This window comes from Gavialis gangeticus, unplaced genomic scaffold (assembly GCF_001723915.1).
Source record: "Gavialis gangeticus isolate Ggan-Ray unplaced genomic scaffold, GavGan_comp1, whole genome shotgun sequence".
NCBI classification, from domain to species: domain Eukaryota; kingdom Metazoa; phylum Chordata; order Crocodylia; family Gavialidae; genus Gavialis; species Gavialis gangeticus.
In genome coordinates this window covers 84,832,464-84,845,154 of record NW_017729033.1, presented here as the reverse complement: position 1 = coordinate 84,845,154, position 12,691 = coordinate 84,832,464, and positions in this window count along the sequence as shown.

Genomic DNA, 12,691 nt, shown 5'->3' with positions numbered 1-12,691 from the left:
TCAGGCCAACTAGCACTAATGACCCTCCATTGCCTTCCGTGGAGTGCCTCCTGAATTACACAGATATAAGGGAAAGCAGAATTAAGCTTGTTGTTTTCAGTGAAATGACAGCAGGTATAACAGAGGAAAGAATTTGTCCCCAAGTCTCAATTACAGTTTATTAATAGTTGTAGGTTTTAATAAATCACTTATGTTTAATTTTATATTGTAAATAAAGTTCTTCAGTTTAGTGTTCAGCATTATGCCAAGGGCAAATAATTACTATTGGGTTGAATAAATTACCAACCTATTTAAGAAATGATTTTATGATATGAAATATCTGTGAGGAAGTTAGGGGGCCGTGCTACAGAGCAAGATAGTAGGAAGTAAAACAGTTGCTTAGGTTGATGATATTAATAAAGTTCCGGATCTTATGGAAGTAAAATGATTTGAAATCAATGGCTTTTGGTTCTTGCTCTTAGAAGGGGTCTGGTTCCAAGTCCTAAATGTATCTATCAGTCGGTAGTCGTAGCAATCCCTGTGTACTACTTGCTAACATTATCCACAACAGGAATTACAAATGGTGATACTAAGGAGCATTACTGTGAAATAGAAAAGCTCCTTGGAAGTAACTTCTTTAGTAACTTTTTAGGTGATACCTGTCCAATCTTGTTTCACCCAAGGGACCCCTAAGCTTCTGGTAGAATAAGCAGGAAAGGGTGCATCAACATATGACCCTGTCACTGTAGCAATGCACTACAGCAAGGTAGTGTCTGTGGACAAGAACTATGATGCTGCAGCTATGTTGCCATAGCAACATGCTCCTTCATTATAGCATGTTGCTATGGCAACATAGCACCAAAAAATAATGGTGTGCTGTGCACACAGCGCAGTATGGGCAGTTACTGCACTGTCATTTATTATTTCCAAAAGGTTGTAATAAATGACGGTGCAGTAAAAATGGCGCCATAGGGACATATGTAGACATGCCCAAAGGGTATGGAAAGTCAGTTTCTCAGTTGATGGAAATTGTATTCTTATGCCAGCAGAGGATTTGGGCTGGAGCTTGAGGTATTTTGTGGGATTCCCAGATCCATCAGTATAGGGCATGATCAGAAAGAGTAGTACCCTTATTGGACTCCTGGAAGGACAAAAAATTGTACCTGTAAATGTGCTAAAACTCTAAACTTCTCAGCTTCAAAGAAGCCACTAAACTAACCCTATAGGGCAAGGGTTTTCAACCTTTTTTTAACAAGTGTACCCCTTCAGTCTCAAAGTTTCAGTTCATGTACCCCTTTATATGTTTTCTTCTTTTTAAGGGTGGGGGACAGATCGAGGCCCCTATGGTGAGGGAGGAAGTGAGTTGGGGCTGGGGCTGGGGCAGGAGCAGGTGCTGCATAGGCAGAGAGAGAAAAAATTATCTGCTTGTACACCCCTCCTCCCCAGCAGGTACGTCTGTGGAGGAAGGCGTAGGGGGAAGGGAAAGGGCTGTGGGGGGGGGCAGGGAAGGGGGCAGATCAAGGCCCCCTGTGGTGAGGGAGAGAGCAGGACACAGGCAGGAGCAGGGGCTGGAGTGAGTAGGGCCCCACTCACCTCAGCCCTTGCTCCTGCCCTGCTCCCTCTCTTGCCATGGGGGCCTCAATCTGCCTCCCCCATGACAGTGAGGGAGGGACTGGGGCTGAGATTCACCCCTGCCCCACTCCCTCCTGCACTGTGGGGATTGTCCCATGAGCCATCCTGGCTGGGGTCCCATTCACCGTGAATGGGGCCATGGCCAGGCTCGGTCATGGGACAATTGGAATCCAGCAGCTTGTCCACGGGCACAGTGTGGGGGAGCTAATGGGGGAGAGGTCATGTGCCCCCCTGTGACAGGAGTGCCACTATTGGAGCCTCTCCGGGTATGGCTCCGCCCTCCTGTAATGGGCCAACCGCCTGCTTACTCTCCTGCCACGCCTTGATCTTATTTAATTAATAGATCGTTGTAATTAGTGGGAGGCTGCCCATTTCTACGTGCCCCAATGACAGGGGGTGCTATCTGCAGCTCCTTTTCCTCCCCTACACTGCAGCCCAAGCCTCGCAGATGGTGCTGGTGTGATCTGACTTTGGCCCTGTTATGTCTCGGTCCTCCTTTTACCCTCGGGGCTCCTTGCTGCCCGCTCTTTCTCTCTCGGGGCTCCCGGCTGCCCCTCCACACTCTTGGGGCTCCCTGCCGCCCCCCTGCCCTCCCTGCCTCCCCCCTGCCCTCTTGGGGCTCCTTGCCACCCCTCTGCCCTCTTGGGGCTAAGCCAATGCACCCTGCAAAATACTGCACCTTCTCTGGCGCCAGAAACCCCCCCTGCTTCTGGGGAGTCCCTATGAGGCCTCCTCCACCCCTAATAGCCTCATCCGGTCCTCCAGTTAAACAGTAAACACAAAGCCCCTGGGCTATAACAAAGCTAAACCATCCAGTCAGACCACAGTTAATCCCTATCAGGCAAAAATACTCCAGCAGCAACCTGCGGATACTCGTGCAGCCAAACCTTGGCCTTCTCTCTGCACTGGCTGAGCTCCTCATTCCTTGGCTGTCAGAGGAGGAACTGCCACCCTAGTCTCCTGCCTGGGTTTAAGAAGGGCTAAGCCCTGCCCCTTCCTGTCAGGGGGTTTCGCTGGTTGCCCCGGCAACCAGCACCTGTGTTGCCCTGGTGACTGGTGGCTGCGCCTCCCCCTTCTCACTGCTAGGGGACTCTCTGACCATCCCTGTTCTCAGGCGCAGGGCACCTAAGTGCTCTGCGACACCCCCCCTTTGGCTTCCCACCATGCGCTCAGCAGTGGGAGGCCCTGCCCATACCCCTGGATGAGCCACTGGGCTCTGACTGTCTCACAACCTGGCCTGGCCCTGGACCCAGCTCCAGCCCCGGGCCCCATTCACCATACATGGGGCCCTAGCCAGGCCGAGTAATGGGACAATTCCCACAGTACAGGAGGGAATGGGGCAGGGGTGAATGATTCTCCCCTGCCTCTGCCTCTGCCTCTGCCCCTGCCCCTGCCCTGCTCCCTCCTGCACTGTAGGGGCTCAATTTGCACCCCCTCCCCAAGCCCAGACACAAGCCTGGCCCAGGCTGCACTCAGGGCGGGTAGCAGTGGCACTGTGAGTGGGGCTACAGGAGGGGCTGCAGCCATCCCAAAATTTGCCACAGAGCCCCCAACCCTCTCTCAGCACAGCCCAGCCCAACACCCCCACCAGGAACAGCCTGGTGCTGCCTCAGCCCCAGCCCACAGCAGCCCACAGCTTGACCTGCCCACCTGCTGAAACGGGGACACGCACCCCTCCATGTCCTTCCAGGGGTGCACGTAGTGGTGGCACTGGGAGGGGGGACCAAATTGGGGGGAGAGCTTTCACACAGAGGCTGCCACTGTCCCACTTGGCCACACACCACGCTGCTTTCCCATGGCCAGTCACAGCTCCACAGACTGCAGATGAGCCTCATGCCTAGCCTATCGCATGCTGTCAGGGCAGGCACGGAACACACACCTACCCCCAGCATTCAAACCCTCACAGCTCTGCTGCGAGTTGGTAATGGCCAATTTGGAGAGCAAGTTTGGGGGGTTGGGATGCTGTGTGGGGCTGGCAGCACCTGGCACACCCCTCCCTCTCCCCCCGGGTAAGAAGCAAAGTATGGGAATGTGCCGGGGGGAGATGCCACTGCCATACCCCAGGGCATGCTCCATCCCACCTGCCCGTGCACAGCCTCTATAACCTTTGTAAGTACCCCTGGGGGTACGCATACCCCTGGTTGACAACCTCTGCTCAAGGGACATCCTGTGATGAGGGTTGCATGAACTACCTGGGAGGGCTTAGCTACCCAGGAAAAAGAAACTGACACCTTTGAAATGGTTGCTAAAACCCAGGGACCTGATGTCCTTAGAGGAGACTAGACAGTCACCTTGCTGGGGCCACTGACCCCCAGTTCTCTTTCCTGCTTGGTGCAAGGGGCTGGACCCAATGATCTTCTGAGGTCCCTTCCAGCCTTACAATCTATGAATCTATAAATCTATAAGTAAGTAAATTATATTTAAGCAATGTACTCAAGGATAGTTGGATGAGTCACAGTTTCTCTCTTACATTGTAGTAATTTAAAACGTAAAATACATAATCTGAAGATGAGGATTAAACCTTTTATGCTTAAACACCCATCAGGTATCCTCCACTCACTTCCTTTTTCTTTTTTTTTTGTTTGTTTGTTTCTATAAATAGATTGATACAAGAATTAAAAGAGTTGGGAAGATCAGAAATATGGCCTTTTAGATGAGTCACAGTGCAGCTGCTTATTTTATTGATTCCCAATGTACCTTTTGAAGCCTGAAAGAAATGGAAATTTTTTCAATCCTGGGCTTTCAATATCTGGCAAAACCTTAGAAGCTGAACAGCAACACATACTGTATGTAACTAGACTAGAGCACACAGCCATTGCGGTTTACTGAACAGGGACTTCAGCAATCTGGGTTTCATTTCTGGCTCTTTCATTGGTCATCAATGGTTAACCTTAAGCAAGTCATGAGGATAATGATGTCATCTTCCTTTTTTAAAGTACTTTGTGATCTGTTGATAAAAAGTGCTATAGAAAAGCATTGTACTATATAACTGGAGCTTCAAAAGAATCACTAAGGATTACAGGACTTTTTCTAAACTGATGTCTGGCAGTGATTGCTCTTTCCCTAAAGCCTGGATACACAGAAAGTCTGCCCCAGATTTCAATAATTGCTCATTTTTTTAAAATAAGGACAAACACGAATGACTTGCGTGGTCCTCAATAGCTTCAGATGCCATGATCTCTTGGGATGGTATAGTTATGGTGTCTGTATCCCTGTGATTCTTTCTAGTGACAGCTGGATAAGCACAGACAGCTCACAAAACTTGCTCATGACCTTTCACACCACAGAAATATTGGACTCAGCTGTAAGGTCACCCGTCACATCTTGAGTATTGTAAGAGGATGCATATCAATATTTTCTAAACCTTTGAAGAGTTGCAACCAACACAAATTTATTAAAATATTGCAGCAGTAAGGACATAACTAGGACAGACCTAAAGGCTTCATGATCAGTTCCAGACCCAGAATACATGAACGATTTAAAAATGTCAGTTTGGTCTCCCTGACTTGCTGGAAAAAGAGGAAATCAGAACCAATCTTAGTTTTCTTAAACTCAAGTCTTTCAAATGGATCTAAAGTTTCTAGGACAGAATGATTTAAGAGATGACTTGAGGAAAATGTTACTTTCACTGCTTCTGTGCTCAGCTTAGGTCTGATGTCTAAGATGAGTTATAAATCTGATCTGGCACTGAGGCCATGGGTAGAAAGAAAGACTGTCCTACTCCCACTTCTTAAGAAACTGCAGTACAGAGGAAGACTTTTTGTCAGATTCCAGGGGTGATCCAACCGAACCCTATAGGCTGGGAGAGGATTTGGCTGCTTCAGAGACTAGGCATTCTTCCCATCATGCAAGGTAGTGGAATAGTGATGGGTGAACTGCTTTGACAGCTTGTTATTGGTCCTGATATTGGCATCTTGATGCATTTGATGCTCAGTCCTCATTTCTGTCAGCAGTGAGACAGTAGTCAATACCTGTAACATGATACTAAAAGACCACAGCACCAGAAGAACAGTGATGTGGGTTCCCATAACTAAACTGCTGTCCTGGCAAAGAGTGCCCTTCCAAAGTCCTGGTTTGGGGATCTCAATCCCCCACTGTTCTGGTACCAAATGTGCAGCAGAACCTTCTGAACAATGGATGGATTTAGGTACCCCATCAGCTCCTATAATGCAGGCACAGGGAAGGAACAGCATTGGTTGTCAGTTCCTTCTGTATGGCATTTCTGAGAACTTTAATTTTGTACCTACTATGAGGGCCTTCTGTGTCAGCATGGCTTGTTATTATTAGAAATAGAGGGTGGGAGATGTGTAGAAAAGGTAATTCACCAGGAGCAAAGTCAAAATAACTGAGGCAGGAATGCAAAAATTAGAATCTAGCATTAACTTCAAAATTCTGAATTCTGGATGCCCAGGTTTGCATTTCCAGTTAAAATGGAGAAAGAAAATAAAAATCTTGCCTAATGTGCAGGGCGGAGGTGACACACTAATACGGCAAAATGACAGCATGGAACAGAGAAGAGCCAGGAGTCTTAGGCTTTTACGTTTCATACAATCTTGGAGATGAAATTGGTAGGAGGTAGATGGAAACTGAGCCAGTTTGATAAATAAGATAAATGCTTACAGCAAGAACCTTTGGCTACTGGTGTTGCCAGCAATGTAGCACTGTTTCTCTAGCTTTTCCCCTGGATATTCTTTGGCTGTGCCGACTGGCTTCCCTTTCTCCTACCCTCTTTTTCATTGCCTTTTTTGCTTCATCCTCACTCTACCTGCCTCTCTGCTCTTCACATTCTTCTACTTAACTTCACCCAGAAACATCCTCTCTGTCTTTATCCATCTTTTCAGTTGATCATCAATCTGCTCCCAAAATTAAGGATAGAAGTAGACCAATTAAAACACAGTAAGAAATAACATGAAATATCAAGAAAAATGGTAAGACCAATGTGCCTGCATAAGGAGCTTCTAGGATGCATCAAATGCAGAAGGAAAGCATTCAGGAAATGGAAAAATGGGAAGGTCACCAAGAAAGCATACCATAAAATAGCAAGAACCCATGGGGACAAAATCAGGAAGTCAAAGGTAAACAGTGAGCTGCACCTGGTGAGAAAGGTTAAAAGCAACAAGAAGAGGTTTTTGTAAGTATGCTGGCCAGACAAGAAAGACCAAGGAAACTGTTAAATAGTGAGGGTGAACTCTTAGCAGAAGATGCAAAAAAGGCAGAGCTACTTTGCCTCAGTCTTCATGAAAAGATGAAGCTGTAGTCAGATGCCTAAAAATATTATTCGGATAAGGAAGGGAGCAGCCTGTGGGACGAGATAACAAAAGGGATAGAGAGCTTTTGAGGAGTCTAAATGAATTCAAGTCAGCAAGGCCTGATGAACTTCATCCTCGGGTACTGAAGGAACTGGCAGAGGTCATTTCGGAGCCCTTGGCAATAATATTTATGAAATTGTGGGAGACAGGTAAAGTACAAGAGGCTGAGTAAAGGACCAGTATAGTGTCCCTCTTTTAAAAAGGCAGAAAAGGAGGACCCGGGGAACTACAGACGCTGGAGCATATCCTAAGCAAACTCATTTGCAAGCATATGGAGGAGGAAGGGCTGATTACTAGCAGCCAGTGTGGACTTTTTAAAGAGCAAATTGTGTCAAACAGGCTTTTGACAAAATAATTACTTGGATGAATGAAGGGAATGCTGTGGATTTAATGCTGTGGACTTCAGCAAGGTTTTTTACGAAGTCCCACATAACCTTCTCATAATTTGGAGAACTGTGGGTTGAACAAAACTACAATGGATAGACCACTGGCCCAATAGCCACAAACAAAGGGTTGTTATAAATGGATCCATGTCAGAATGACAAGAAGTTTCAAGTGGAGTCCCAAAGGGGTCTGTCCTGGGCCCAGTGCTGTTCAATGTGTTTATGAATGATTTGGATGTTGGAATTGAGAGTTTTTTGAGCAGGTTTGTAGATGACATGAAACTCAGAAGGATTGCAAACACATTGGAGGACATCAGCATAATTCAGAAGGATTCTGACAGATTGGGAAGCTGGGCTGCAACTAACAGGATGTTCATTGCTGACAAATGCAAGGTGCTACACTTCAGGAAGAATACTCCTTATTCAGTGGCAGCCATCGGTATTGGGAGACCATGGAGATTGCACCTTTGGTGGGTTACTGGGTACTATCACAGCTTCTTGAGTGGTTGAGGAGTCTGATGAACGACAAGTAGACCCTCCGGCAAGTTGCACATGCAAACTTGGTTGACCTTGCACTGGCATGCCAAGTACCATTTTGTCTTGCCTGCCTCTCTAGCTCATCACTGATCCTCTCCATCTTGAAGCGATGTAGGCCCTGCTTCACGGTAACTTTCCATTTGCAGCAGTCTGAAGTTATTGATTCCCAGCACTGGCCATTCCTGGCTAAACAGTCTTGCCTCTCCACTCAGGGTCAGATCAATTGCTGTATTTTGGGCCAGGAAGGAATTTAACCCCGTGGTCAAATTAAAAGGGACTATGGGATTTTTTGTAGCAAGGGATGTGGTCCTCTTCCTTGGATGTCCCAAGTGTGTTTTAACAGCCTTTGCAGCATCAGGACATTACCCACTGTGGTCCCTCTACTTTATCTCTGGCAGATTTAGGTGTTATGTTTCGTGGTTATGTCAAGGTTGACTGTGTAGTTTTGCGAATAGATAACAGGTAAGTATAGGCTGGTTTGGATAGGGATGATTCTGCCACAGGCAAGGGGTTGGACTAGATGACCTCTGGAAGTCCCTTACAGCCCTACTTCTCTATGATTCTATGATTCTGTGTTGGTTTGTAGGCTATCTAGCATAATTGTAACCACTCTTCTTTGGAGTTGTTTGGTACTTTTACAATAAAAAATATTATTATTGTTATGGTGAGCTAGAAGACAATCTTTCAGTAGAATGAGAGGCAGTGGAACAATTTCACTCAGAAACAATAATCTTTTTCATCTTATACTTTTTGGATAGATATAGTTTTGGATGTGCATGCTGAAGGAACAATAAAGGTAACTCTCATGACTTTAAAATGGCAATAGATTTCTTGCAAATAAAACATTTCTTAAAATCCATTAGAATTACCAAAGTCTTCTGTTTACTTCCAGAAACAAATTACTCAGAAAAAAATGACTCTGGATATGGAATTAATGGGATCCAAGTCAAAGGACACTTACCAGAGTCTGAAGCCAGCTAGAATTTTTCCATTTCTTGGCTAAATTTGTTCTGATGAGAATGAAGAGAAGGAAAAAATGAATTACATGCACGCGTCATGAACTTCTACATTTCTATACATGGAAGCATGAGGGAATAGAAGAAAAACAAGCATATCCTGCTTTGTTGTGCTCACTTAAATGACATCAGAGTGTCTCTGGATTTATATTGTGTGGTAAGAGACCAGAACCTGGGCCAGTGATTAGCCGCTTAAAAAACACTCACTTGTGAATTTTGATTTTTTAGTGTTTAAAACTGAAAAGAAACACTATTCAATAAAGTGTATTATGGTGTGGGAGGTAAGGAAGCTTAGCATCTCCTCAATCAAATATTCAGATTGAGAGAATTAGTAAAGATAAAGCAGTGGGATGGCAGGTAATCTTTCGAAAGAGCCATGATAAAAAAATAAAGTGCTAAAGTCCTTGAATTAAAGGACAAAATTAAACGAGTGTTGCTTATCACATGAGAAAATGTGAAAGCCACTATTCTATTAATAAACTGATCAGCAAAATGAAAGAAGAAATGTCTGAGAGACATAAAAAGGAACATCATTGACTTGACATCTTTTCAATATAAAATAAAAACAAATGAAAATGTTAAATGTTATAATTACGGCTGAGTTCTCTTTTTACTCTCACTTTTCTGGTTTTTTATATGCCATTGTTTTCCTTTCCCTTATATGAGGGTATAAGGATAAGCAACTGTTAGAAAGTGCTATTGAATGCAAAAACTGGACAAATTTACCTACCTCCAGTTTCTTTAAAATACAATAATAGAGTTCGATGTAGTAAATGCAGGATCTAACATTTCAGGCTGAAGTGTGACTTTTAAATTGGTGGCGTTTCTCCTGAACATTGAGGGGCTCAATTGAATGGCTTGAACTAAGGCTTTTGACCATGAAGGTTTTCCACATACAGTGGAAGTGCATACCTGGAAAGCATATTCCCTATATAGGCTTGATTGACTGTTAGTCAGCTTGGGATAATACTGCTTTTCTGAGCTTCTATAATCATCAGGAAGAAAGAGGGTATAGACAGAGATACATTAAAAGTGCTTCAAATTAATTTAATTTGAAGTTCTTTCAATTTTTATTATATCAATAGTATATGGACCTGCCAAAGCATCTCAAATTTTGCTGAGGCTGATGCTTTAGCATTGCATCACCAATCAGGCAGTGGGGAACAGGGATTTCAGAATCCTTTTCATCCATGATTTCCTGAAGTCTTCTGAGGTTAAACCTATTGATCATTGAGCCAGCATAGGCTAAGCCCTGACAGTTATCACTGGGCTGACCTAAAGGTCTTAGCCAGTGGTTATGCATTAGATGTCACATGGATGAATTTAAAGCCCTACATCTTCCTATGAACTCTACCTTCAGTCTGGTAAGTATGCAGAAGTGAAACAGTTGCCTTATGCCCCATTACACTCTTTTAGTGATTTGGGCCTTTGGGTAATATAGGTATTTCTTTTTGGCTTAAATATGCTGGAACACAAATGTTAAGATTTGATATTTTGTTATTTTTGCTTTTTAATTTGTTGTCTCAGCCCAGATCTTCATAACCTTCTTAGGTCCACATAATTCCAGCTGCTTATAAGCAGCTGGCTTACTAGCAGGATTCTAAAAAAAATAATTCAGACTCCTGAGTAAGTATTTTTAACAGAAAAATAGTTTCAAATGCAGATTAGACACCTGTAAAAATCTGCATTAAAAAGTCAGTGACTAGAAGTGGGGAGGAGCCATTTTGTAAGAAATGTGAAAGCTGATTTTTCTTTTGCCTAGAGACTTCTCACCCCCTTTACTAAATGCTTTCCCCAGTGCCATTAACCCCGTGATTAATGTTTCTCAAAGAAAAAATGTGTCCATCAGACTTCCAGAAGTTCCACAGTCTGACTTTCTTTAAAACTTCAGTAGCACAATACACACTGTTTGAATATATTTTGCTGTAATTAAAAATTATAAATTATAATACATTTAGGTGCTAACAGAAGTTGCCTATTTCAAATGTAATAAGTTTATTTTTAAAAAGAAAAATGTATTTTAATAAAATAAATCTCATTTAAATTAAGTCCGTCCCATTCCCACCCCTGTCCTGTTTCCTTTTTAATTTTCCACCAGTTTAGGTCACAGACAGTTGTAGGGACCAGGTAAAAAAAATTAAGAATGTTAAATGTATACATCCAAAAAAAAAAAAGTGGTTTACACATATACCCTAGAAATATTAGGGACATTTGAAATCTCAGTTCACAGCTAGATATAAATTTTGCAGTTATCTTCTGCTTTTATCACTAAGATTCTTGACCTAAACATCTCTGAACTTTGGGATAACAGGGTGCATTGACATGTGCACTTTACTATGTTAACTAATTAGCTCCACAGTAAAGCATCACTGTGGGCCGGTATTAGGATGCAGTAAAATAATTAACTCTGCCATAGGATAGGACTGTTAGGGACAGTACTACCCTACTGTGGAGTTAAATAACTGCAACCAAATGCTCATGTAGATGGGGACCATGGGCAGAAATTATGCCTGGTCAGCCCAGGCAGCAGGGGGCCAGACTCCTGCCTGCTGCCTAGCCACATGGCTCTGCATGTTCAGCACTCTCGTGCCCCTGCCAGACCCTGTGCTGCCCAACACAGCTACTCAGAGCCTGGGGCTTACCCCACACCAAGCCTGTTGCCAGCCTGGGCCTGCTCCGCCCTGACTCAAAGTATTGCTGTCCCAGATGCATGTGTAGACACTACACCTGGTAGCAGTTAACTCTGATGCAAACTGCTCTGGAGTTTATTGCTTCACCCTAATTACATGTGTAGATGCACCCTATGAAACCTAAATATTTTAGTTCTAAGTTTTATAATTTGAGCCCATTGTTGATAACTTCCCTCACTCCCCTTTTGCTGTATTTTTTGATTTTTTTTTTGTAGCTATGAGAGTTACAAATAACACTTATGATTATTGTAACTCAGATGAATTAGAGAGACATTCTTTGTTGATATTATACTCTATATAGTTATTTTCACTGTTCTTTTTGAATAGTCAGTCACAATCCCCCTTTGCATGTTTTTCACAAAATGAGGGAGAGAAAAAAGCTTAAAAGACTGGAAAAACATGATTGTAAAATTGAAAATGTATCTTTTAGTAGGCTGTTTTTAAATGCTCTAGATTTGAAATACATTGTGTTCCTTTGAAATTGAGAGAGATACCCAAACAGACAACTGGCATGTATCTTTAGATAGAGGATGTGAAATCTTTAGATAGAGGATGTGAAAGTCATGTTATAATTAATTTGTTTACTTCTGAGTACATTTATCACTTTCAATGCTGTGAGAGGTACAGCTTAACTTGAACTTTTAAAATACCCGAAAATAGCCTTACTCCTTCTGTAGAAGTAACATATCTGGGAAACACTTTTTACACCTGTTGATCAACATCTGAAGTGTTCAGATAACAAATGTATGAAGTTATACTTAGCACCTTACTCTCTATCCAAAAATAAATGCTTCTGGCTCTACACAGCTTGCAACTGTAAAAAAGTATTTGTGTGTAGCTGACACCTGTAACCTTAAACTATCAGGATCATAGGCTACACCATTCTTAGATGAGTGGATAAAGGATTTCCCTTCAGGGCTAGATATTTTGTAGAGGAAATGTTTAAGGAACACATGCTGCAGAAAATGAAGCCTTTGGCATGCTGCAGAGAAAGGCAGCCATATCTTCCACTTCAATTTTAAATATATATTTAGTTCCCTCAAACTGGAATTTGGCAGACACTGTAGGACAGAGCTCACATTTCCCCTCCCCCTGGGGTCATGGGCCCTTAGGGCCTCACTAACAAGCCTCTTGAGCTTGTCAAA